This window comes from Triticum urartu, chromosome 3, assembly GCF_003073215.2.
Source record: "Triticum urartu cultivar G1812 chromosome 3, Tu2.1, whole genome shotgun sequence".
Lineage (NCBI taxonomy): Eukaryota > Viridiplantae > Streptophyta > Magnoliopsida > Poales > Poaceae > Triticum > Triticum urartu.
The window spans coordinates 447554519-447580114 of record NC_053024.1 but is presented as its reverse complement, the minus strand read 5'-3'; positions in this window follow the sequence as shown (position 1 = coordinate 447580114).

The window sequence follows — 25596 nt, the reverse complement described above, 5'->3', positions numbered from 1 at the left end:
CCGCATGGCTGGCTTCGGCATCATCCTGACAAATATCATCATCAATAAGATGCATGAACAATAAACCAAGTGAGTCAAGCTCTACCTCAAGGTCCGGATTATCCACCTCGTCATCAGGGGCCGGATTAGAAGATGTAGTGGTTCTTTTCCGGTGGGCAGTCTTCTTCACAGCTTTAGTTTTTTGCCGGGTTGCTCTTTCCGGTTTATCTACTTTCTCTGGTTTCTCCTGCGGCAGCTTTTTGCTCCAAAATGGATCATCACCCTGATTATGCAGACACTGATATTAAAAACAATGACCAGACATATCAATAACAGATTCAGCAAAGAGAAAAATCAAAGTCTTATAGCTGGCGGTTTGTTCGTGGCACAGAAGGGAAGCAGGCCGGTTCTAGCGTAGATGTGCTCCGGTTCATTCAGTATCTTACGCACAGCTTCTGTGATCTCTTCACCGGAGAGCTGGAGTCTTGAATGTCGCAGTGGGTCATCCACACTATCAGTATATTCGCACATCAAACCGGAGCGTTGACTAAGGGGCAGTATGCTCCATGATATCCAACAGCGAGCAAGGTCAACCCCTGTTAAACCATTGGCCATAAAGGCTCTGAGCTTTGATAGCTGAGGAGCATATTTGCTTCTCTCCTGGGCACTCAATCGTTGAGGAAAAGGATGGGTATTGCTGAGCCGCTCCGGATGAAAGCCAGGCAAGGGATTCTCACCAGCAGGGGAGGTGTCTTTGCAGTAGAACCATGTCTGATTCCACTCCTTGGGGTGACTGTGCAGCTTGGCGTGAGGGTATGTGACCTCTTTCCTTTTTTGAATCGCCATGCCACCCAACTCCGTATTAGAGCCATCAGTAAACTCAGTACGGCGGTTTAGATGGAAAAGATCTCTGAATAATTCCACTGTGGGCTCCTCTTGAAAGAACACCTCACAGAGCACATGGAAGTGGCACATATTTGTAACAGAGTTGGGGCCAGTGTCTTGCGGATGGAGTTGGAAATCAGCTAGAACATCCCGGTAGAATTTAGAACCGGGCGGTTTAAAACCCTGGGCTAAGTGGTCTATGAAAACAACAACCTCTCCTTCTCGAGGTGTGGGGGGCATTCTTTGCCAGGAGCCCTCCAATGGACGGTGTCTTTGCTGCCCAAGGCGCCAATCAGGACTAAATCGTCCAGTTGATCCTCTGTGACGCGAGAAGGGACCCAATTGCACTCATACACTTGCTTGGCCATGATGAAATCTACAAAGTACATTGATATGTGCAATGTTAAACCGGAAGCATATCTATCTAAACCGGAGTTTATGAAGCAACAGCATTCAAAGGTGAACCGCCTATGTGGTAAAGAGGATACAAATCTAAGGCAAGAATGACTAAGGAAGGTAAAAACAGATTTCATAAGGTCGCAGTGAAATTTTGGATCTACCGCAAGACAGGAAAATAAAAGGATTTAGACCTAAAAGGTTGATCTCAAAGCAATTCAGAAGGGACCAGGTAAATGTTTTATGCGCATAAAGGTTTGCTTTGGTAGCCAAAGATAAGCCATTACGGGGAATACATCAGGTTTGAAGTTTTATTCATGGGCTAAAGAAGAAACAAAGGAAGAACAGCACCAGAGTCTCGATGAACTTCGACGAACGAGGAAACCCTAGAACAGATCTGCGGGGGAAAGGAAAAAAGATTTACCGGAGCTGAGGAAGAAGAGGAAGGTCGCCGCGATGCTCCGGTGTGCTCAGGTTGATGCTGCGGCCAAGGTTGATGCAGAGGTCGACGGTGGCGGCAGAGCTCCGAAGCTGAGCAACGCGAAGAAGATGAAGCAGAAGGGGTCGGAGGGAAACAGAAAGGAAATGACCCTTCGGTCCTATTTATAAAGAAAGGGATATGTCAGGCACGAGAATCAAGGAGCCGCGAGTTTGGAAAAGAAGCTGCGGCCTTAATTGCCACAGGCTTGTTAACAGGATGAGGTTTTTTTATAACCAGTGACGTCACACCGGTCTACCGCGAGCAGAGAAGATGACATCACGGCGGTTCAACAAAATACAAGAAGATGTTGAAGATGAAGATTCTTGCTAAGGATTGACATGAACATGTTCAAATCAATTTGGGGCCTAATGTTGGGGATATTACTACTGGGCGTAAACCGGCCAGGACAGGCCGGGTTAACTTCATCAGTAGTTGAGTATGATAAAAGCCCATGAGGGCAGATGAGGGATAAAGGCCCATAATCGGTTTAAGGCCTATAGCTATAAACCGGCGTCGGTATGTAACTTGTGTTATAAGTTAGGAATAGTGGAGACCGAACCGGACGCATCTATGAGCCGGTATCGGGACTCTATAAGCCGACGGGCGTCACCCATGTATATAAGGGGATGAACCGGCGGTGGTTCAACAACAGACAACGACTCGAGACATAGGTGAAGCTTATTCGCTCCCTAGTCATCGAAACACCCATCAATTCCATCACAACTAGAAGTAGGCTTTTACCTTCATTGAAGGGGCCGAACTAGTATAAACTCTCTTGCGTCCTTGTGTCCGCTTTAACCCCTTCAAGCTAACCCGTAGCGATGGCTCCACGACTAAGTCCTTTCTCTAGGACATCTGCCGTGACAAAACCACGAGAGGACCCGATGCACTAGGTATGACACCTAGATCGGATATGAACTCCTTCATCCAGACTCCTTCATTTGTTGCTTCTGAAGCAGCTATGTATTCCTCTTCACGCGTAGATCCCACCATTCAATAAAAATATGTATCCAATTTGTGACTAAGAGTCATCTGGATCAGTGTCAAAGCTTGCATCGTTGTAACCGTTTTACGACGAGCTCTTTGTCACCTCCATAAACGAGAAACATATCCTTAGTCCTTTTCAGGTATTTCAGGATACTCTTGATCGCTATCTAGTGATCCACTCCTGGATTACTTTGGTACATCCCTTCGAAACTAATAGCAAGGCACACATCAAGTCTGGTACACAGCATTGCATACATGATAGAACCTATGGCTGAAGCATAGGGAATGACTTTCATTTTCTCTCTATCTTCTGCAGTGGTCAGGCATTGAGTCTGACTCAACTTCACACATTGTAACACAGGCAAGAACCCTTTCTTTGCTTGATCCATTTTGAACTTCTTCAAAACTTTATCAAGGTATGTGCTTTGTGAAAGTCCAATTAAGCGTCTTTACCTATCTCTATAGATCTTGACACCCAATATATTAGCAACTTCACCGAGGTATCTCATTGAAAAATTCTTATTCAAGTATCCTTTTATGCTATTAAGAAATTCAGTATCATTTCCAATTAACAATATGTCATCCACATATAATATCAGAAAGGCTTCTCCAAAAGTCTGTATAAAACCATATGCTTTGATCACACTATCAAAGTGTATATTCCAACTCTGAGATGCTTGCACCAGTCCATAAATGGATCGCTGGAGCTTACACACTTTGTTAACACCTTTTGGATCGACAAAACCTTCTGGTTGCATCATATACAACTCTTATTTAAGATATCCATTAAGGAATGCAGTTTTGACATCCATTTGCCAAATTTCATAATCATAAAATGCGGCAATTGCTAACATGATTCGGACAGACTTAAGCATCGCTACGGGTGAGAAGGTATCATTGTAGTCGACTCCTTGAACTTGTCGAAAACCTTCCGCAACAAGTCGAGCTTTGTAGACAGTAACATTACCGTCAGCGTCAGTCTTCTTCTTGAAGATAAATTTATTCTCTATGCCTTGCCGATCATCGACAAGTCAACCAAAGTCCACACTTTGTTCTCATACATGGATCCCATCTCAGATTTCATGGCCTCAAGCCATTTTGCGGAATCTGGGCTCATCATCGCTTCCTCATAGTTCGTAGGTCCATCATGGTCAAGTAACATGACCTCCAGAACAGGATTAGCGTACCACTCTGGTGCGGATATTACTCTGGTTGACCAACGAGGTTCGGTAGTAACTTGATCAGAAGTTTCATGATCATCATCATTAGCTTCCTCACTAATTGGTGTAGGAATCATTGGAACGGATTTCTGCGATGAACTACTTTCCAATAAGGGAGTAGGTACACTTACCTCATCAAGTTCTACTTTCCTCCACTCACATCTTTCGAGAGAAACTCCTTCTCTAGAAAGGATCCATTCTTAGCAACGAATATCTTGCCTTCGGATCAGTGATATAAGGTGTACCCAATAGTCTCCTTTGGGTATCCTATGAAGACACATTTCTCCGATTTGGGTTCGAGCTTATCAGGTTGAAGCTTTTTCACATAAGCATCGCAGTCCCAAACTTTAAGAAACGACAACTTGGGTTTCTTGCCAAACCATAGTTCATATGGTGTCGTCTCAATGGATTTCGATGGTGCCCTATTTAACGTGAATGCAGCCGTCTCTAAAGCATAACCCCAAAATGATAGCAGTAAATCAGTAAGAGACATCATAGATCGCACCATATCTAATAAAGTGCGATTACGAAATTCGGACACACCATTACGCAGTGGTGTTCCAGGTGGCATGAGTAGCAAAAATATTCCGCATTGTTTCAAATGAAGACCAAACTCATAACTCAAATATTCTCCTCCACGATCAGATCATAGAAAACTTTGTTTTCTTGTTACGATGATTTTCCACTTCACTCTGAAATTCTTTGAACTTTTCAATTGTTTCGGACTTATGTTTCAACAAGTACATATACCCATATCTTCTCAAATCATCTATGAAGGTCAGAAAATAACGATACCTGCCACGAGCATCAACACTCATCGGACCACATACACGAGTATGTATTATTTCCAATAAGTTTTTTGCTCGTTCCATTGTCCCAGAGAACGGAGTCTTAGTCATCTTGCCCATGAGGCATGGTTCGCAAGCATCAAGTGATTCATAATCAAGTGATTCCAAAAGCCCATCAGCATGGAGTTTCTTCATGCGCATTACGCCAATATGACCTAAATGGCAGTGCCACAAATAAGTTGCACTATCATTATTAAACTTATATCTTTTGGCTTCAATACGATGAATATGTGTATCACTACAATCAAGATTTAGTAAAAATAGACCACTCATCAAGGGTGCATGACCATAAAAGATATTACTCATATAAATAGAACAACCATTATTCTCTGATTTAAATGAATAACCGTCTCGCATCAAACAAGATCCAGATATAATGTTCATGCTTAACGCTGGCACCAAATAACAAATATTCAGGTCTAAAACTAATCCCGACGACGATCACATTGTAGAAACTTTATTTTCTTGTTATGATGATTTTCAACTTCACTCTAAAATTCTTTGAACTTTTCAAATGTTTCAGATTTATGTTTCATTAAGTAGATATAACCATATCTGCTTATATCATATGTGAAGGTGAGAAAATAACAATACCGGCCGCGAGCCTCAACATTCATGGGACCACATACATCTGTATGTATGATTTCAACAAATCTGTTGCTCGCTCCATAGTTCTGGAGAACGGCGTTTTAGTCATCTTGCCCATGAGGCACAGTTCACAAGTACCAAGTGGTTCATAATCAAGTGGTTCCAAAAGTCCATCAGTATGGAGTTTCTTCATGCGCTTTACACCAGTATGACCTAAACGGTAGTGTCACAAATAAGTTGCACTATCATTATCAACTCTGCCTCTTTTGGCTTCAATATTATGAATATGTGTATCACTACTATCGAGATTCAATAAGAATAGACCACTCTTCAAGGGTGCATGACCATAAAAGATATTACTCATATAAATAGAACAACCATTATTCTCTGATTTAAATGAATAACCGCCTCGCATCAAACAAGATCCAATTATAATGTTCATGCTCAACGCTGGCACCAAATAACAATTATTCAGGTCTAAAACTAATCCCGAAGGTAGATGTAGAGGTAGCATGCCGACTGTGATCACATCGACTTTGGAACCATTTCCCACGCGCATCGTCACCTCGTCCTTAGCCAATCTTCGCTTAATCTGTAGCCCATGTTCCGAGTTGCAAATATTAGCAATAGAACCAGTATCAAATATCCAGGCTCTAGTGCGAGCATTAGTAAGGTACACATCAATATCATGTATATCAAATATACCTTTCACTTTGCCATCCTTCTTATCCGCTAAATACTTGGGGCAGTTCCGCTTCCAGTGACCAGTCCCTTTGCAGTAGAAGCACTCAGTCTCAAGCTTAGGTCCAGACTTGGGCTTCTTCACTTGAGCAGCAACTTGCTTGTCGTTCTTCTTGAAGTTCCCCTTCTTCCCTTTGCCCTTCTTCTTGAAACTGGTGGTCTTGTTGACCATCAACACTTGGTGCTCCTTCTTGATTTCTACCTCCGTAGCCTTTAGCATCGCGAAGAGCTCGGGAATTGTCTTTTCCATCCCTTGCATATTATAGTTCACCATGAAGATTTTGTAGCTTGGTACCAGTGATTGAAGAACTCTGTCAACGACACTATCAACCAGAAGATTAACTCCGAGCTGAGTCAAGTGATTGTGGTACCCAGACATTCTGAGTATGTGTTCACTGACAGAACAATTCTCCTCCATTTTGCAGCTGTAGAACTTATTGGAGACTTCATATCTCTCAATCTGGGCATTTGCTTGAAATATTTACTTCAACTCCTAGAACATCTCATATGCTCCATGATGTTCAAAACATCGTTGAAGTCCCGGTTCTAAGCCATAAATCATGGCACACTGAACTATCGAGTAGTCATCAGCTTTGCTCTGCCAGGTGTTCATAACATCTGGAGTTGCTCCTGCGGTGGGTTTGGCACCTAGCGGTGCTTGCAGGACGTAATTCTTCTGTGCAACAATGAGCATAATCCTCAAGTTACGGACCTAGTCTGTCTAGTTGCTACCATCATCTTTCAACTTAGCTTTCTCTATGAACGCATTAAAATTCAACGGAACAACAACACGGGCCATTTGTCTACAACAACATAGACATGCAAAATACTAAGTTCATGATAAATTAAAGTTCAATTAATCATATTACTTAAGAACTCCCACTTAGATACACATCCCTCTAATCATCTAAGTGATCACGTGATCCATATCAACTAAACCATGTCTGATCATCACATGAGATGGAGTAGTTTTCAATGGTGAACATCACTATGTTGATCATATCTACTATATGATTCACGCTTGACCTTTCGGTCTCAATGTTCCGAGGCCATATCTGCATATGCTAGGCTCGTCAAGTTTACCCCGAGTATTCTGCTTGTGCAAAATTGGCTTGCACCCATTGTATGTGAACGTAGAGCTTATCACACCCAATCATCACGTGGTGTCTCAGCACGGCGAACTGTAGCAGCGGTGCATACACAGGGAGAACACTTATACCTTGAAATTTAGTGAGAGATCATCTTATATTGCTACCGCCGTACTAAGCAAAATAAGATGCATAAAGGATAAACATCACATGCAATCAATATAAGTGATATGATATGGCCATTATCATCTTGTGCCTTTGATCTCCATCTCCAAAGCACCGTCATGATCACCATCGTCACCGGCTGGACACCATGATCTCCATCGTAGCATCATTGTCGTCTCGCCAACTATTTCTTCTACGACTATTGCTACCGCTTAGTGATAAAGTAAAGCAATTACATGGCGATTGCATTTCATACAATAAACCGACAACCATATGGCTCCTGCCAGTTGCCGATAACTGTGTTACAAAACATGATCATCTCATACAATAATTTATAAATCACGTCTTGACCATATCACATCACAACATGCCCTGCAAAAACAAGTTAGACGTCCTCTACTTTGTTGTTGCAAGTTTTACGTGGCTGCTACGGGCTTAGCAAAGAACCGTTCTTACCTACGCATCAAAAACCACAATGTGGTATAGTGATTGCTTTTTGATCTATAGAAAGAACCCTATTCATTGAATCCGATTCAACTAAAGTTGGAGAAAATGACACCCGCCAGCCACCTGTGTGCAAAGCACGTCGGTAGAACCAGTCTCATGAACGCGGTCATGTAATGTCTGTTGGGGAACGTAGTAATTTCAAAATTTTCCTATGCACACGCAAGATCATGGTGATGCATAGCAACGAGAGGGGAGAGTGTGTCCGTGTACCCTCGTAGATCGAAAGCGGAAGCGTTAGCACAACGCGGTTGATGTAGTCGTACGTCTTCACAATCCGACCGATCAAGCACCGAACGCACGACACCTTCGAGTTCTGCACACGTTCAACTCGGTGACATCCCTCGAACTCCGATCCAGCCGAGCTTTGAGGGAGAGTTCCGTCAGCACGACGACATGGTGACGATGATGATGTTCTACCGATGCAGGGCTTCGCCTAAGCACCGCTACGATATGACCGAGGTGGATTATGGTGGAGGGGGGCACTGCACATGGCTAAAAGATTTAAGAGATCAATTGTTGTGTCTATGGGGTGCCCCCCTCCTCCGTATATAAAGGGGGGGAGGAGGGAGCCGGCCAATAGGAGGAGGCGCGCCCAAGGGTGGGCAATCCTACTCCAAGTAGGTTTTGCCCCCTTTCCTATTCCAACTAGGAGAAGGGGGAAGGAGGAGGTGGAGAGAAGGAAGGAGAAGGGGGGCCGCGCCCCCTTCCTTTCCCAATTCGGGTTAGGGCAAGGGGGGCCACGCGCCACCTCCTGCTGCCTCTCCTCTTCCACCACTCTGGGCCCATGAGGCCCAATAACCCCCGGGGGGTTCCGGTAACCCCCCGGTACTCTGGTATATATCCGATAACCCCCGGAACCATTCCGGTGTCTGAATATAGTCATCTGATATATCAATATTAATGTCTCGACCATTTTGAGACTCCTCGTCATGTATGTGATCACATCCGGGACTCCGAACTACCTTAGGTGCATCAAAACATATAAACTCATAATATAACCGTCATAGAACTTTAAGCGTGCAGACCCTACGAGTTCGAGAACTATGTAGACATGACCGAGACACGTCTCCAGTCAATAACCAATAGCGGAACCTGGATGCTCATATTGGCTCCTACATATTCTACGAAGATCTTTACCGGTCAAACCGCATAACAGCGTATGTTGTTCCCTTTGTCATCGGTATGTTACTTGCCCGAGATTCAATCGTTGGTATCTCAATACCTAGTTCAATCTCGTTACCGACAAGTCTCTTTAGTCGTTCCGTAATACATCATCCCGCAACTAACTCATTAGTTGCAATGCTTTCAAGGCTTAAGTGATATGTATTACCGAGTGGGCCCAGAGATACCTCTCCGACAATCAGAGTGACAAAACCTAATCTCGAAATACGCCAACCCAACAAGTACCTTTGGAGACACCTGTAGAGCACCTTTATAATCACCTAGTTACTTTGTGACGTTTGGTAGAACACAAAGTGTTCCTCCGGTAAACGGGAGTTGCATAATCTTATAGTCACAGGAACATGTATAAGTCCTGAAGAAAGCAATAGCAACAAACTAAACGATCAAGTGCTAAGCTAACGGAATGGGTCAAGTCAATCACATCATTCTCCTAATGATGTGATCTCATTAATCAAATGACAACTCTTTGTCTATGGTTAGGAAACATAACCATCTTTGATTCAACGAGCTAGTCAAGTAGAGGCATACTAGTGACACTATGTTTTGTCTATGGATTCACACATGTATCATGTTTCCCGTTTATACAATTCTAGCATGAATAATAAACATTTATCATGATATAAGGAAATAAATAATAAATATATTGTTGTCTCTAGGGCATATTTCCTTCAGTCTCCCACTTGCACTAGAGTCAATAATCTAGATTACACAGTAATGATTGTAACACCCATGGAGCCTTGGTGTTGATCATGTTTTGCTCGTGGAAGAGGCTTAGTCAATGGGTCTGCAACATTCAGATCCGTATGTATCTTGCAAATCTCTATGTCTCCCACCTGGACTTGATCCCGCATGGAGTTGAAGCGTCTCTTGATGTGCTTGGTTCTCTTGTGAAATCTGGATTCCTTTGCTAAAGCAATTGCACTAGTATTGTCACAAAAGATTTTCATTGGACCCGATGCACTAGGTATGACACCTAGATTGGATATGAACTCTTTCATCCAGACTCCTTCATTTGCTGCTTCCGAAGCAGCTATGTACTCCACTTCACATGTAGATCCCGCTACGACGCTTTGTTTAGAACTGCACCAACTGACAGCTCCACCGTTTAATAAAAATACATATCCAGTTTGCGATTTAGAATTGTCCGGATCAGTGTCAAAGCTTGCATCGACGTAACCATTTACGACGAGCTCTTTGTCACCTCCATAAACGAGAAACATATCCTTCGTCCTTTTCAGGTATTTCAGGATGTTCTTGACCGATGTCTAGTGATCCACTCCTGGATTACTTTGGTACCTCCCTGCTAAACTAATAGCAAGGCACACATCAGGTCTGGTACACAGCATTGCATACATGATAGAGCCTATGGCTGAAGCATAGGGAACATCTTTCATTTTCTCTCTATCTTATGCAGTGGTCGGGCACTGAGTCTTACTCAACTTCACACCTAGTAACATAGGCAAGAACCCTTTCTTTGCTTGATCCATTTTGAACTTCTTCAAAACTTTGTCAAGGTATGTGCTTTGTGAAAGTCCAATTAAGTGTCTCGATCTATCTCTATAGATCTTGATGCCCAATATATAAGCAGCTTCACCGAGGTCTTTCATTGAAAAACTCTTATTCAAATATCCTTTTATGCTATCCAGAAATTCTATATTATTTCCAATCAACAATATGTCATCCACATATAATATCAGAAATGCTAAAGAGCTCCCACTCACTTTCTTGTAAATACAGACTTCTCCAAAAATGTATAAAACCATATGCTTTGATCACACTATCAAAACGTTTATTCCAACTCCAAGAGGCTTGCACCAGTCCATAAATGGACCGCTGGAGCTTGCACACTTTGGTAGCTCCCTTTGGATCGACAAAACCTTTGCATCATATACAACTCTTCTTCCAGAAATCCATTCAGGAATGCAGTTTTGACATCCATTTGCCAAATTTCATAATCATAAAATGCAGCAATTGCTAACATGATTCAGACAAACTTAAGCATCACTACGAGTGAGAAAGTCTCATCGTAGTCAATCCCTCGAACTTGTCGAAAACCTTTTGCAACAAGTCGAGCTTTATAGATAGTAACATTACCGTCAACGTCAGTCTTCTTCTTGAAGATCCATTTATTTTCAATGGCTTGCCGATCATCGAGCAAGTCTACCAAAGTCCACACTTCGTTCTCATACATGGATACCATCTCAGATTTCATGGCCTCAAGCCATTTTGCGGAATCTGGGCTCACCATGGCTTCTTCATAGTTCGCAGGTCCGTCATGGTCTAGCAACATAACCTCTAGAACAGGATTGTTGTACCACTTTGGTGCGGATCTTACTCTGTTTGACCTACGAGGTTCAGTAACAACTTGATCTGAAGTTTCATGATCATCATCATTAACTTCCTCATTAATTGGTGTAGGTGTCACAGGAACCGGTTTTTGTGATGAACTACTTTCCAATAAGGGAGCAGGTATAGTTACTTCATCAAGTTCTACTTTCCTCCCACTCACTTCTTTCGAGAGAAACTCCTTCTCTAGAAAGGATCCAAATTTAGCAACAAACCTTTTACCTTCAGATTTGTGATAAAAGGTGTACCCAACAGTTTCCTTTGGGTATCCTATGAAGACAAATTTCTCCAATTTGGGTTCGAGCTTATTAGGTTGAAGTTTTTTCAGATAAACATCACAACCCCAAACTTTAAGAAACGACAACTTTGGTTTCTTGCCAAACCACAGTTCATAAGGCGTCGTCTCAATGGATTTCTATGGTGCCCTATTTAACGTGAATGCAGCCGTCTCTAAAGCATAACCCCAAAATGATAGCGGTAAATCAGTAAGAGACATCATAGATCGCACCATATCTAGTAAAGTACCATTACGATGTTCGGACACACCATTACGCTGTGGTGTTCCGGGTGGCGTGAGTTGCGAAACTATTCCGCATTGTTTCAAATGAAGACCAAACTATTAACTCAAATATTCTCCTCCACGATCAGATCGTAGAAACCTTATTTTCTTGTTACGATGATTTTCAACTTCACTCTAAAATTCTTTGAACTTTTCAAATGTTTCATATTTATGTTTCATTAAGTAGATATACCCATATCTGCTTATATCATCTGTGAAGGTGAGAAAATAACAATACCGGTCGCGAGCCTCAACATTCATTGGACCACATACATCTGTATGTATGATTTCCAACAAATTTGTTGCTCGCTCCATAGTTCTGGAGAACGACGTTTTAGTCATCTTGCCCATGAGGCACGGTTCGCAAGTACCAAGTGGTTCGTAATCACGTGGTTCCAAAAGTCCATCAGTATGGAGTTTCTTCATGCGCTTTACACCAGTATGACCTAAACGGCAGTGTCACAAATAAGTTGCACTATCATTATCAACTCTGCATCTTTTGGCTTCAATATTATGAATATGTGTATCACTACTATTGAGATTCAATAATAATAGACCACTCTTCAAGGGTGCATGACCATAAATGATATTACTCGTATAAATATAACAACCATTATTCTCTGATTTAAATGAATAACCGTCTCGCATCAAACAAGATCCAGATATAATGTTCATGCTCAACGCTGGCACCAAATAACAATTATTCAGGTCTAAAACTAATCCCGAAGGTAGATGTAGAGGTAGCGTGCCGACTGCGATCACATCGACTTTGGAACCATTTCCCATGTGCATCGTCACCTCGTCCTTAGCCAATCTTTGCTTAATCCGTAGTCCCTGTTTCGAGTTGCAAATATTAGCAACAGAACCAGTATCAAATACCCAGGTGCTACTATGAGCACTAGTAAGGTACACATCAATAACATGTATATCACATATACCTTTGTTCACCTTGCCATCCTTCTTATCCGCCAAATACTTGGGGTAGTTCCGCTTCTAGTGACCAGTCTATTTGTAGTAGAAGCACTCAGTTTCAGGCTTAGGACCAGACTTGGGTTTCTTCTCTTGAGCAGCAACTTGTTTGCCGTTCTTCTTGAAGTTCCCCTTCTTCTTCCCTTTACCCTTTTTCTTGAAACTAGTGGTCTGGTTGACCATCAACACTTGATGCTCCTTTTTGATTTCTACCTCCGCAGCCTTTAGCATCGCGAAGAGCTCGGGAATTGTCTTTTCCATCCCTTGCATATTATAGTTCATCACGAAGCTTTTGTAGCTTGGTGGCAGTGATTGAAGAACTCTGTCAATGACACTATCAATGGGAATATTAACTCCTAGTTGAGTCAAGTGATTATGATACCCAGACATTTTGAGTATATGTTCACTGACAGAACTATTCTCCTCCATCTTGTAGCTATAGAACTTATTGGAGACTTCATATCTCTCAATCCGGGCATTTGCTTGAAATATTAACTTCAACTCCTGGAACATCTCATATGCTCCATGACGTTCAGAACATTGTTGAAGTCCCAGTTCTAAGTCGTAAAGCATGGCACACTAAACTATCGAGTAGTCATCAGCTTTACTCTGCCAAACGTTCTTAACGTTGTCAGCAGCATCTGCAGCAGGGCTAGCATTCTTCTGTGTGGCAATGAGGATAATCCTTAAGTTATGGACCCAGTCTGTGTAATTGCTACCATCATATTTCAACTTTGATTTCTCAAGGAACGCATTAAAATTCAACGGAACAACAACACGAGCCATCTATCTACAATCAACATAGACAAGAAAAAATTATCAGGTACTAAGTTCATGATAAATTTAAGTTCAATTAATCATATTACTTAAGAACCCCACTTAGATAGACATCCCTCTAATCCTCTAAGTGATCACATGATCCAAATCAACTAAACCATGTCCGATCATCACGTGAGATGGAGTAGTTTCAATGGTGAACATCACTATGTTGATCATATCTACTATATGATTCACGCTCGGCCTTTCGGTCTCAGTGTTCCGAGGCCATATCTGTATATGCTAGGATCGTCAAGTTTAACCTGAGTATTCTGCGTGTGCAACTATTTTGCACCCGTTGTATTTGAACGTAGAGCCTATCACACCCGATCATCACGTGGTGTCTCAGCACGAAGAACTTTCGCAATGGTGCATACTCAGGGAGAACACTTATACCTTGATAATTTGGTGAGAGATCATCTTATAACGCTACTGTTAATCAAAGCAAGATAAGATGCATAAAAGATAAACATCACATGCAATCAATATAAGTGATATGATATGGCCATCATCTTGTGCTTGTGATCTTCATCTCCGAAGCATCGGCATGATCACCATTGTCACCGGTGCGACACTTTGATCTCCACCGTAGCATCATTGTCGTCTCGCCAACTTATGCTTCTACGACTATCGCTACTGCTTAGTGATAAAGTAAAGCATTATAGGGAGATTGCCTTGCATACAATAAAGCGACAACCATACGGCTCTTGCCAGTTGCTGATAACTTGGTTACGAAACATGATCATCTCATACAATAAAATATAGCATCATGCCTTGACCATATCACATCACAGCATGCCCTGCAAAAACAAGTTAGTCGTACTCTACTTTGTTGTTGCAAGTTTTACGTGGCTGCTATGGGCTGAGCAAGAACCGTTCTTACCTACGCATCAAAACCACAACGACAGTTTGTCAAGTTGGTGTTGTTTAAACCTTCTCAAGGACTGGGCGTAGCCACACTTGGTTCAACTAAAGTTGGAGAAACTGACACCCACCAGCCACCTGTGTGCAAAGCACGTCGGTAGAACCAGTCTCGCGTAAGCGTACGCGTAATGTCTGTCCGGGCCGCTTCATCCAACAATACCGCCGAACCAAAGTATGACATGCAGGTAAGCAGTATGACTTGTATCGCCCACAACTCACTTGTGTTTTACTCGTGCATATAACATCAACGCATAAAACCTGGCTCTGATACCACTGTTGGGGAACATAGTAATTTCAAAATTTTCCTACGCACACGCAAGATCATGATGATGCATAGCAACGAGAGGGGAGAGTGTGTCCACGTACCCTCGTAGACCGAAAGCGGAAGCGTTAGCACAACGCGGTTGATGTAGTCGTACGTCTTCACGATCCGACCGATCAAGCACCGAACGCACGGCACCTCCGAGTTCTGCACACGTTCAACTCGATGACGTCCCTCAAACTCCGATCCAGCCGAGCTTTGAGGGAGAGTTCCATCAGCATGACGGCGTGGTGACGATGATGATGTTCTACCGACGCAGGGCTTCGCCTAAGCACCGCTACGATATGACCGAGGTGGATTATGGTGGAGGGGGCACCGCACACGGCTAAAAGATCTAAGAGATCAATTGTTGCGTCTATGGGGTGCCCCCCTCCTCTGTATATAAAGGGGGAGGAGGAGGGGGCCGACCAAGAGGAGGAGGCGCACCCAAGGGGGGCAATCCTACTCCAAGTAGGTTTTGCCCCCCTTTCCTATTCCAACTAGGAGAAGGGGGAAGGAGGAGGTGGAGAGAAGGAAGGAGAAGGGGGGCCGTGCCCCCTTCCTTTCCCAATTCGGGTTAGGGCAAGGGGGGCCACGCGCCACCTCCTGCTGCCTCTCCTCTTCCACCACTCTGGGCCCATGAGGCCCAATAACCCCCGGGGGGTTCCGGTAACCCCCCGGTACTCCGGTATATATCTGATAACCCCCGGAACCATTCCGGTGTCTGAATATAGTCATCCAATATATCAATATTAATGTCTCGACCATTTTGAGACTCCTCGTCATGTATGTGATCACATCCGGGACTCCGAACTACCTTAGGTGCATCAAAACATATAAACTCATAATATAACCGTCATAGAACTTTAAGCGTGCGGACCCTACGGGTTCGAGAACTATGTAGACATGACCGAGACACGTCTCCGGTCAATAACCAATAGCGGAACCTGGATGCTCATATTGGCTCCTACATATTCTACGAAGATCTTTACCGGTCAAACCGCATAACAGCATATGTTGTTGCCTTTGTCATCGGTATGTTACTTGCCCGAGATTCGATCGTTGGTATCTCAATACCTAGTTCAATCTCGTTACCGGCAAGTCTCTTTACTCGTTCCGTAATACATCATCCCGCAACTAACTGATTAGTTGCAATGCTTGCAAGGCTTAAGTGATATGTATTACCGAGTGGGCCCAGAGATACCTCTCCAACAATTGGAGTGACAAATCCTAATCTCGAAATACGTCAACCCAACAAGTACCTTTGGAGACACCTGTAGAGCACCTTTATAATCACCCAGTTATGTTGTGACGTTTAGTAGCACACAAAGTGTTCCTCCGGTAAACGGGAGTTGCATAATCTCATAGTCACAGGAACATGTATAAGTCATGAAGAAAGAAATAGCAACAAACTAAACGATCAAGTGCTATGCTAACGGAATGGGTCAAGTCAATCACATCATTCTCCTAATGATGTGATCTCGTTAATCAAATGACAACTCTTTGTCTATGGTTAGGAAAGATAACCATCTTTGATTCAGTGAGCTAGTCAAGTAGAGGCATACTAGTGACACTCTATTTTGTCTATGTATTCACACATGTATCATGTTTCTGATTAATACAATTCTAGCATGAATAATAAATATTTATCATGATATAAGGAAATAAATAATAACTATATTATTGCCTCTAGGGCATATTTCCTTCAATGTCGGTCTCGGCTGCTTCATCCAACAATACCGCCGAATCAAGAAACAACTAGTGACATCATGCAATATGTATATACCCACGCCCAGAACTCCTTTGTGTTCTACTTGTGCATATAACATCTACGCATAGACCTAGCTCGGATGCCACTGTTGGGGAATGCAGTATTTCGAAAAAATTCCTATGATCACGCAAGATCTATCTATGGATGCATAGCAACGAGAGGGGAGAGTGTGTTTATGTCCCTCATAGACCGAAGGCGGAAGCGTTAAGTACCACGGTTGATGTAGTCGAACGTCTTCGCGATCCAACCGATCAAGTACCGAACGCATGACACCTCCGTGATCTGCACACGTTCAGCTCGGTGATGTCCCTCGAACTCTAGATCCAGCTAAGGCCAAGGAGAGTTTTGTCAGCACGACGGCGTGTTGATGGTGATGATGAAGTTACCGACGCAGGGCTTCGCCTAAGCACTACGACAATATGACCGAGGTGGAAATCTGTGGATAGGGGCACCACACACGGCTAAGAAATCAAGTTGTGTGTCTATGGGGTGCCCCCTCCCCCGTATGTAAAGGAGTGGAGGAGGGGAGGGTCGGCCTCCTATGGCGCGCCCTAAGGGGGGATTCCTACTCCTAGTAGGAGTAGGTTTCCCCCTTCCCTATTTGGACTAGGAGAAGAAGGAAGAGGGAGAGGGAGAGAAGGAAAGGGGAGACGACCCCCTTCCCAATTCGGATTAGGCTTGGGGGGCGCACGCCTCCCACTAGGCCGCCTCCTCCTCTCTAGCACCATGGCCCATTAAGTCCCATTAACTCCCCGGGGGTTTCCGGTAACCCCCGGTACTCCGGAAAATGCCGGAACCTATCTGAAACTTTTCCGGTGTCCAAACATAGCCTTCCTATATATCAATCTTTATGTCTCGACCATTTTGAGACTCCTCGTCATGTCCGTGATCACATCCGAGACTTCGAACTATCTTCGGTACATCGAATCACATAACTCATAACACCTATCATCATCGAACGTTAAGCGTGTGGACCCTACGGGTTCGAGAACTATGTAGACATGACCGAGACTAATCTCCGGTCAATAACCAATAGCGGAACCTGGATGCTCATATTGGTTCCTACTGTAACATCCCAAATTTTCAATTTGGAATGTTATAGATAGATCATTCATGCATATCATATTTTATTGCATTTCGTTTTGCGATCCTCGAAATCCTAGGCAACTCAAGGACCCTCGGAGAGAGTAGGGAATTTCCCAGTTTTCATATTTGAGTTTTATCAAATATTAAACGAGGATTTTGGTTTTAATTATTTTTTCTCTCCAAAAATATGTCTTATTAAAATACATGAGAGGAGATAATATGACTTCTCCAAAATAAAGGAAATATTGGAGGAAAAATATTAAAATCAAATATTTGATTTTATCCGGAGTTTATTGCTATTTTATTCGAATTAGAAAAATTGCATGTTTTTCAAAATTGCATTTAGGGCCAAGAAAAATGTTCATCTTGTTCTAAATATTTTATTTAGACGGTGAAAATTTGTTTTGGCATTTTTAGAATTTTAATTTATTTTCTAGGATTTTTTTAGTTTCGGCAGAATTTTTTTTTAAAGCACAGTGGCTAGCTGGGCCGAAGCCAAGCTGCCGGGCTACCTTCCCCCCGCCGCCATCTCCCTCCTGGAGACCGCGCGCCAGCGCCGCCGACTCGGACTGGAGTCCGAGCCGGACTCCTCCTCCCCACCACCTTGCCCCCTCCTCCAAGCCGCCCCCTCCCCTCTTTAAATACCCCGGACCCCCCGCCACCACCACCAACCCCGCCGCCTGACCGCAGCCGCCGCCGCCCCTCGCTGCGCCGTGCCGCCGTCGCCCCGCCGCCGCAGCTCGCCTCCCCGCCGCCGCAGCCCCACCTCGCCGAAGCCTCGTCGGAGGTAACGCCGCCGTTGCCGCCGCCGGTTTTTTTTAAACCGATCCGTTTTGTTAGAAACCCTAGTTCGTTTTTTAGATCGGTTCACCAATTTTTCTCGGTTTAGTTACTTTGCGGATGTTCGTCCGTACGTTCATTTTAGAGAACGGAGTTTACTCGTTAGTAATAGACAATGAGCGCTCGTTCGTTAGCCTGTTTGTTAGTTTTCTTTTTCTCGGATTTTCCACGATTATTTTCAGTCGCGATCTCTGATCCGATTTTCGTTTTAGTTTATCTTTTTGCCCGTTTATCGAAATCAGGCGATTCAAGCGCCTAGATCTTCGTCTCGAGACCCTCTTTCCGTTTAACCCACTTGAACGAGCTTTTGGTACTGTAGAATTTGACCTTATTCTAGGTTAGTAAACAGATCTTGTTTCTTTCGCTGTTTGAGTTTCATTGCTCCGTTTGATTTGATTCTTTTCGCAAACCGGAGTTCTTAAGTTGAAATTTCTAGTTAGATCTTCTTATTTGAGATTTACCCGTGTTTCTTTGCTTGATTGCTTATGTATGCTTTTGTTTGTTTGCAATAGAACACCCGGAGTGGGAAGCGTGCTACTACAAGTCCCTAGGTTTTGCGGATCATCAGCAAGGCAAGTAACACTTTGATCATACCCCTTTATCACCCAGTTTTTATGCATTAGCTCCAATCCTCAAACATTGCATGGTTAGGATGTGATTAATATGTGGGTTGGGAAGTAGTTGATGAGGTAGAACCTATTGCCCTGTTATATTCAAACCCTCGGGAGTTACTTCTACGTATTGCTTATATTGCTATGCTATGCTCGTAGACGTGGTTTGGGTGAGTGAAATCCATGACATATGTGAGATTGTTAATTAATGGTTCAACTTAAGGTGGCAACTTGAATACACATCTTGGTGGATTGTTTGTTGGGCACCTAGGGAATCCAGTGTTGTCCTAGGATATCCCGGAGTATAATCCTATGGTCTGCCGCCCAGGCTCAAAGGGAACTGAGATATTTTCATGCTAGAAACATCCGTGTGCAGCCACAAGCTATTATGGGCTCTAGCATAGTTGAGTAAGTTGCGTGAAGCTCCCGAAGAGGTGGATCAGCAGGTAGTGGGATGTAGGTTTGGTATGGTCTGCCCGGAGTAAGGAGTTAATGCTTCTAAAAGACTGTGTCTCGGTCATCCATTTCTCAAACACCCTGTAGTGCAAGAAATCCAACGGAGGAGATCGGGTCTTGTGGGGAAAAGTGCGCAAACCTCTGCAGAGTGTACAATCTAATCATGGTTAGCCGTGTCCCCGGTTATGGACCTCTTGAGTATCTAGTACTTGGAGTATCCTAAGTATCTCATTGCTCTAAACTAATATTGTTGGGTTGTTAATTACTTTAATTAGGATTGAGTTGGAGGAACCTTCTCAATGATGTTTCAACTACCATGATAGTTAAATAAAATCTATTCCTTTGTTGTAGGGAAAAATTGGCTTTTCGCAAAAACTATAACCATAGAGCTTTCCACCAGCCAAATATGCATGTAGTGATAGCATTATTCTATTCTTGCTCTACTGTGTTATCTTGCCAGCATATTCCATGTGCTGACCCATTTTCGGGCTGCAACTTATTATGTTGCATACTTTTCAGACGAGGAGTAAGGTTCATTAGGTCGTTGATGTGCAGCTCAGCTATGCCGTTGGAGTTGATGGACTCACTTTATCTTCCAAGCCTTCCGTTGTTATCTTCCAAGCCTTCCGTTGTTATTGTATTAGGTCGTTGATGTGCATACTTTTTAGACGAGGAGTAAGGTTCATTGGGTTTAACGATGATGCTTAATTGGGATTGAGTTGGGTGAACCTTCTCAATGTTTAACAACCACCATGATAGTTAAATAAAATTTATTCCTTTGTTGTAGGAAAACATTGGCTTTCCGCAAAACATATTAACCATACATCCTCCACTAGCCATATATGCATGTAGTGATAGCATTATTCCATTCATTACTCTCCTGTGTTACATTGCTAGCATATTCCATGTGCTGACATGTTTCGGGCTGCAACGTATCATGTTGCAGACTTTTCAGACGATGAGTAAGGACCATAGGTCGTTGTCTTTCACTCAATGATGCCGTTGGAGTTGATGGACTCACTTTATCTTCCAAGCCTTCCGATGTTATCGTATTAGATGGCCATAAGCCATATTTACTGTAATAAGTTCTCTTTTGAGACATTCGATGTAATAAGTGTGTGATTGCTACTCTGTTATAAATCCTCGAGTACTGTGTGTGTCAGCATTACCGATCTAGGGATGACACTGAAGCACAGAGACTTGGCCGTTTGAGGTCGGGTCGCTACAAGATGGTATCAGAGCACACACTGAGTGTAGGACACGACCACTAAGCTAAAGCCCTAGATCACTATTCTCTTCTCATTTCTGACTCCTCTCCATTTTCTACTATTTAGGATGGCGGACGCAAGGATCAATTTTGCACAACCGGATGAAGAAGCACCTTTTGGACGACACTTGAAGGAAGTCACTAGGTACCTGAACATTGGAATACCAAGCTTCACCGGGACTTACAATGCCACATTACCAGAAGAGGAGTGATGGATGATTCAAGTTCAAGTACCAATAAGGACATTCACGCCAGTCACTAAGCCCATAGAGTTTTCCTTCGATGCACCAACCTGGAGTCTAGGAAAGAGTATGGCAGCTCACATCACCATGGGACGCATTGGAGAAGTTTATCATAAGGAGATTAAGGATATTATCTATCAGATTTGTGGGCGCCGAGATGAGCAATGGGAGATGATCAGCACCAGGAAGGATAGATCAATTGCAGCTTTCATCCAGGAGTTAAACCAACACATTCGTCGCCAGGAGAACCAGATGTGCGCAAGAATGATAGACCTGAAGAAGGCAATGACTAGGATCACGGAACTGGAGGAAGAACTCAAGGCTACTCATGAAGATTATGAGGAGGAAATCATCGTATTAGAGGATAAGAATGCCGACCTAACAATGAAGCTAGTAGTATTCCTGGGAGACCCCGCACCAGGAGGAGAAGACGAAGAACCCAAGGAGATTCTCCCGGAGGACTACATTATCATCGATGACACCGACTCAGACCCCGACAATGGCGATGATGACTATGAAGACAAAGCTAGAGCAGACATCATGGAGTCTTCAACCGAAGAATATTTTTAGTAGACCACCACATCAGTAGTAGTATTCCACCATGTAAATAGTATAGTCCGAGCACTTTTGTAACGACAGTTAGATCGATTGTATGCCTTTACTCGATTGATTGGGTGAAATGTTTGTGTTTGTCTCATGTGCATATGGGTAGTGTTTTTCTCATTAGACCTCATTCTATTCTAATCTCTCCCCTCTAAACCCATCAGAGGCCTCCGAGACGTGATCCCGGATTTACCTTCCCACCGGAGCTCACTCAGTTAATCCAGCAGCAGAATACCCTAATGCAGTTGTTAGTTCAGAACCAAGGCAACAACAATGTCGGGGGTTGGGTGCGACATATGCCAATGGATGGCTTATCATGGTGGGGGCGAGTAGAACGTCGCCGGTGCCTGGAAACGGGATGAGGTGTAGATACGAACACCGGCGTACTTTACCCAGGTTCGGGGCTCTCCTAGGAGATAACACCCCTAGTCCTGCTCTGCGGGGTCTCCGCATGATCACTAAGGCAAAGTGAGTACAAAGGTGCTCCTCGAGCTGTATCTGTGGATAGAAGAGGGAAAGGCTAGCTCTCTTCTTTCTCTAAGGTCTGGTCTAGATCTAATGAATCAGAACCCTTTGCATGGGTGCCCTAGGGGGTTTATATAGACCTACCCCCAGGGGTACAATGGTAAACTGACTGGGCGTAGGGCCCAGCCGCCAGTCTCCTCGCCTGCCGGCCCTTCCGCCGACTGCTGGGCCCGCCGACTGGTGGGCCCCGCCGACTGGTCTGGTACGGAGCCGACAGGCCACACCCGCCGCTTGCGGGTCTTGCCGACTGCTGATTACTGTAGCCGTGCCTCTAATGACGTAGGCTTGGTCATGGGGTCATGGCTACAGCCCCGCTGTCTGGTGGGTGATCACTGTAGTCACTCCCTGTCTCGTCTTGTTAATGGCATGGGGAACCCGTAGGAGGGGCAGGCTGACTCCCGGGGGCCGGCTCCCTACAGGTCCGTCTTGTGGCGCTCTTGCCGTCTTCTGGACTCTCACTGACTGGTAGGGCCCGTCTTCCGTGGATCGTACTGTCAGAACCTCGTGGGTACAGGACTCCGCCCACTGTTGCTGGCGTCATGGATGGCATGGCACAGTGCTGTGCCAGACGGAGATCTCCGCTGGTACAGCGCACTGTGCTCTGGCCATTCCTCGGAAAAGGGGAGGGAGTGGGCTTCACTGTCGCCACTCTCGGTCCCATTCCCCCTGATGAGGGCATGGGCTTCGCTGGTGTCGTGGGCCGACTTCCCGCGGTCGGTGACTCCGGAAGCCACCAGTCGGAGTCAGCCAGTCTTGATCTCACCCATAGGACTCGGACTCTTATGGGCGGCCGGCTGTTCCTCCAGCCGCCCTCCTGAAGTCGGCTCTCCGTCTGTTGTCTTGAGGGGCGCAGTAAGCCCCGATGTCTTGAAAGGCTATGGGCCTCGGGTTAGCCTACCCGTGGCTCATTACTCCGACAATAGTCCCCAAAGCTGATGAGGCGCCGCGGATAATCAGCCGAGGAGCCTAAGTAGCTTCATTCTCCGAGTATTTGGGGTGGAGACTCTGCTTGACTCTGCCGGGCCGACTGGTAGGAGTCGGAGTTGCCTGACTTTGACTTGTCCAAAAAATACTTTCGAATCCCCTAGCGGGAACTCAGTGGTGTATGAGCTAAGCTTCCGGGCCGCCACCCGCTTCGTGCCCACCACGTGGCAACTAGTGGCTAGGCCAGCCTGCCTACCCATCCGCGAGATGGGACATGCCCGCCGGCGGGGCCCGCCACTACCATGCCTCGGCACGTGAGCGGATCCGCTGTGGCCGTGGGGGGCGGTTGAGGCTCCCACGGAGTTACCGCGCACAGTAATTTTTGCGCGATAAACGTGGGGGCGTGGGGTAGTGGGCGCAGTAAATCCCACAACCGCCCCCTTGGCTTCGTAGCCCACTGGGCTATAAGTAGGGGGAGGAGGGGAAACGGCGGAGCACGCGCGTCCCACCTCCCCACTGCTTCTTCTCCTTCTTCTCCCTCTCTGCTCCTCGACCCTTGTCGAACGTTGCGGCGGTCCGCTCACGATGAGCTCTTCCTCCGCCGTCACGCCCCCGACGGCGCACTCCGGCACCTGGGATGGTTCGGAGGTCCACGAGGATCACATCGACTTCCTCCGCAAGATGCGTCGACTGCCCGGCGAGGACCTCGTGAGGGTCTGCCTCGCGCGGAGGGGAGAGATTTCGCCGGCACCGGAGGAGGGCGAGCGGGTCGTCTTCTGCTCGCACTGCCTGCGCGGCCTGGGCCTGCCGGCGAGCAACTTCTTCTGCTCCTTCCTTGAGTTCTATGGACTCCAGCCGCACCACCTCACCCCCAACACGGTGGTGCTGCTGTCCGCCTTCGTCACCCTGTGCGAGGGCTTCATCGGTGTTCTCCCCACCATGGAGCTCTAGGGGGAGTTCTTCTTCTCCAAGCTCGGCACCCAAGCCGCGGGCGAGCCGGCTCAGTGCGGCGCGTTCATCGCCATGCGGAGGTCGGGGGCCGACAACCCGTTTCCCTCCATCAGGCTGATCAAGTCGGTGAAGATGTGGCAGCGGTCGTACTTCTACGTGAAGAACGTCTCCGCGGAGGGCGACTGGATCAACCGGCCGGCCTACGTAGCCGGCCCACCGGCGGGAGGCAGCTAAACTAGTCGCACCGGGCCCGGACATTGACGCCTGCGGGGGCCGGCGCCGTTGCGCGGCCTCGAGTACTGGCGCAGTCGGAGGGCCTGACTGGCCCGGACCTGCTGGCCACCTTCGTGGCACGCCGAGTGCTGCCCCTCCAAAGTCGCCCCCACATGATCTGCCAGATGAGCGGGCACCGAGATCCGAGCCGAATGTGCACCAAGGAGATGCCTCACGAGGAGGTTGCCTACATGGTGAACTATCTTGCGAGCTGCGACCTCAACGAAGAGTGGCAGTTCGGCAACGAGCTGTATTTGCGTGCTGCCCCTCCGCCTCTCGTGAGTCGTTTCCCTTCTCACTTTTTCTTCGATTCTCCTAACATCTTTACTGCCGAGTCCGTCTTGCTCGTTCTGACCAGTCGGCTTTGGTCAGAACCCCCTCCTCCAGCCAGCAGCCGGCACCATGGGGCCGGACCACGAGTTCCTCCCCAACCGAGCGGAGAGCGATGTGGATGGCCCCGACTTGGGGCGGCAGCCCTGGAGGACGACGCCGAGGGGGAGGCGGCGCGTCAGGCAGCCCGAGACTTGGGGCCAGTCTTGAGGACTGGCCTGATGATGATGAGGAGGTTGTCCCACGCCACCAGCCAGGAGCCGGCCAGCCGGGCGCGGGCTCGTCAGCCCCGCCGGATGCTCAAGGCGGCGGCAAGAAGCACAGGGCCGGGAATATCCTGTTTGACAGACGGCCGAAGAAGCCCAAGGGCTCAGCCGCGGCGACCAAGCGGGACGAGGCGGCCGCAAAGGCCAACCGCTTCCGCAAGGTGGTGAAGACGTCGCAGCTTATTTCAGCGTTAGTACCACCTCCCTTCGTACCTTCACATTTCTTTATTAAGTCTGTCTAAAATTTCTTTACTTTATTTTCCTGGCTTTAGGGCCCCTCTCTCTCTTGAGAAGTCGGCCGTCGGGTCCGTCGTGAAGTCGGTGGAGACCTCCTCCACCACCCGGCGGATTGATCCCGCCGCCGACCTCCGGGAGGCGACGGAGCGGAACGCGCGGGAGGCGTGGGAGGGGCGGGAAGCCGCCCGCCTGAAAAAGACGGAAGTCGACAAGGCGGAGGCCGCCGCTCTGA